Genomic DNA, 2810 nt, shown 5'->3' with positions numbered 1-2810 from the left:
TATATAAAAAAATGACCAGAAACTTGCAAGTGGCAGTGCTTCCTCTGCTGGAAGATTAAGGAAAGATTTCTTGCTGCTGAAATGTAAGTTTCATTTGGATCATTAAGAATACACCAGGCAAAGAATGTTGAAAAGGATAAGTGCAAAAGCCCAAATGTAGTAAAATACATACGTATGCCTGGGAAAGAGAAAGCTTTTGGCATAGCTGGTCTGTATGTACATGAAGGTATGGCAGGAGATAGAGTTGTTAAAGTAACGTGGAACCAGGTTGTGATTGGTTTTGAATACCCTATTAATGAAAGACTTTGGACTTCAAGCCTGGGAGCAACCAGTTGCGATTTTCATTTTGGAAAAATCAATTTGGTATCAGTGTGCAGAACAGCTTGAAGGTGAACAGTCAGAAAAAGGAAGCCAACTGGCATTGGATTTAGGGATATTTTCCATTAGTATCATAAAAAGTCTACAACTTGGAAAATTAAAGCAGTAAGAGGGGTTCAAAAGAACAGACAGGTTTCTGGCTTCCAAAGGACTCCTAGTCTATTAAAGACAAGTAGGCTAATACTCTCAAAGGCATGAAGATATAAATATGCACCTCTTTAGTACAGATGGAATCTATTTTTTTTGGAATCAAGTATAAAGGAATATTCAGTGACTTGGAGATTTGAGGTTTGCATAAGGTAATTTTTGAATCACAAGAAAGAAATCTTATTGGGAGAAAAGCAATAGGAAGTTGAAATTCTAGGAGGGAGGAGAGTCAAGATTCTCTAGAAATGAGAACAAGTGAGTCAAGAGTAAAGAAACATGGATGCACAGTGTGGCCAAGGCAGACAGAGGGATCAACTGACCTGGTTTGCCCAGAATTGAAAAGCATCCCAAGGGAAGAGACTTTTGGTGCTAAAGCTGCAATAGTCCTGGCCAAACCAAAGAGGCTGACCACTAGGCTATTAGTGTGTTTCGAAAAGAAATTCAGAGGGTATAAGCAAGGACATGAATTCTGAAAGGACACTCCAGCCATGCTATACCTGGCCAGAGTGGTTGTATTTGGCTGCTGTGTGGGGAAGATGTAGCCTCCTCGAAGGTGAAGTCCAATTTTGTCTCCAGGAAGTTCCATCTCAACTTTTTGCTTCCTCCATCTCACTTGGCTCCCCTGATGCATGCAGATAAATCAAACACATTGGCATGACAGCATATTGCCCTCCACTGATTATCTACGTGCCTGGTGATCCACAGCTCTCTCCCCTTTCCAATTAGCTGAATTACAGTCTAGCCAGGCAATCAAACAACAGAAGGAAAAAAATCAAGAATAACATGTTCTGCCACCAGTTGGGGGTTTGCGAAAAATTTCTGCCATGCTGAGGCTATTTGATATATTATATAAACTGATAGTTTTAAACAGATAATCTGATTCCTGACCAAGCTCACATTGTCCATCAGTTCCTCCAATATTAATTTATGAGATACTATGTCAGCCTATCTTATTGCTGAATAAAGTATATGAAGGTATTTTTTCACATTTCATCATGACGGATGTTAGGGGTTTAGGTTAACTTTACCCAGGTTCTGCTATGAAATTACAGAAAACACTACAAAAATACTCCTCAGCATGTAGATGGATGTTTCTCTCTCCGGAAAGGTAGCTTGTCTACGCAGCTGCAGCTACAGTCTTAAGGGGTAGAAGAAAAGTCAAAGCTACTTACAGTCTCGTAGTCATACCAGATAGCATCAGGCACGTATGCCATCACTTTCTCTGCACCCTGAAATTAAAAAAAATGTAGTGTCCCCTGAGGGAAATAAAATGGATTTCTTTTTATTCTCTAGGGAATTTCTTAATCATACACAGAGAGGGCAGGAATGCCCTTTCCATCCTCTGCTATTATGCCTTTCTTCGCCTTCTCCTCTAATACAAATAATAGAAGCTGTAACTTGGCAACCCAGAGAGAAATCCCAAATGTAGCCACATTAGGAAGAATAATAATAATAAAAAATGAGTGGTGAAAAACATTCTAGCTTTACGTGGTTATCTTATTTAATTTTCCCAACATTCCCAAATGGTGGGTACTATTATTATTATTATTACACCTCTACAGATGAGAAACCAGCACAAGTCACCCCTGATCACACAGGCTCAAAGTGGCAGAGACAACAATCACATCCCAATCAGCCTGACTTCAGAGTGAGTGCTGGGAGTGCTCCCTCCTGTTTCCACAGCATGGAGCAAGTCAGGATCTGCTATGAGAATCCAACAACAAATAGGACCACTCCTGATAGAGTTTGGATGTTTGTCTCTGCCCAAATCTCATGTTGAAATGTAATCCCCAGTGTTGGCGGTGGGGCCTGGAGGGAGGTGACTGGATCATGAGGGCGGATTTCTCATGAATGGTTTACACCATTCCCTTGGCTCTGTCCTGGTGTCAGTGAGTGAATTCTTGTGAGATTTGGTTGTTTAAAAGTGTGTGCCGGCTGAGCGCGGTGACTCACGCCTGTAATCTCAGCCCTTTGGAGGCCGAGGCAGGTGGATCATCTGAGGTCAGCAGTTTGAGACCAGCCTGGCTAACATGAAACCCTGTCTCCATAAAAAATACAAAATTAGCCGAGCGTGGTGGCAGGTGCCCGTAATCCCAGCTACTCAGGAGGTTGAGGCAGGAGAATTGCACGAACCCGGGAGTTGGAGGTTGCAGTGAGCCGTGATTCTGCCACTGCACTCCAGCCTAGGTGACAGAGTGAGACTCCATCTCAAAAAAAAAAAAAAGAAAATGTGTGGCAACTCCCACCACTCCACCACCACTCCACTTTCTCTTGTTCCTGCTTTT

This window comes from Hylobates moloch, unplaced genomic scaffold, assembly GCF_009828535.3.
Source record: "Hylobates moloch isolate HMO894 unplaced genomic scaffold, HMol_V3 SCAFFOLD_1, whole genome shotgun sequence".
NCBI classification, from domain to species: domain Eukaryota; kingdom Metazoa; phylum Chordata; class Mammalia; order Primates; family Hylobatidae; genus Hylobates; species Hylobates moloch.
This window is presented reverse-complemented; position numbering follows the sequence as displayed.